This window comes from Meles meles, unplaced genomic scaffold (genome assembly GCF_922984935.1).
Source record: "Meles meles unplaced genomic scaffold, mMelMel3.1 paternal haplotype, whole genome shotgun sequence".
NCBI lineage: Eukaryota > Metazoa > Chordata > Mammalia > Carnivora > Mustelidae > Meles > Meles meles.
In genome coordinates, this window is record NW_025721358.1 from 80001 (window position 1) to 80455 (window position 455).

Below are 455 nucleotides of genomic sequence, written 5' to 3' on the forward strand. Positions count from 1 at the left end.
CCACGACCCGGGGGAAGCGCCCCCAGGCGAGAGCGGCCCGACCCGTGCCCGCACGTCACCCCCGGCGGCGACTCGGCACGGGAGCGGGCGGCAGACAGCCGCTCGCACGGCGCAGAGCAAGGAGACGCACGCCGCGGGGGAGCGGCCGCGCGCGCGCACGCTCTCGCACTCGCACGCACGCGGGAGCCCCACGCGCCAGACGCCGGCCAGGCCCGGCGGGATCCTCCCCCGACTCGGAGGGGGGAGGCGCAGGCCGCGGTAGGCAAGAGAGCGACGCTCGGCCCCACCGCGGGGCCGGCAGACCCCTCGCGGAGAGGGGGCTCTGCCCAACACGCGACGGTAGTCACCCCGCATCGGTGGCCACGACGCGCAGAGGAGGGGCGGCGGCTGGGGGTTCCGGTACCCCAAGGCACCCTCTCGGATCGCTAGAGAAGGCTTTCTCACCGAGGGCGCAT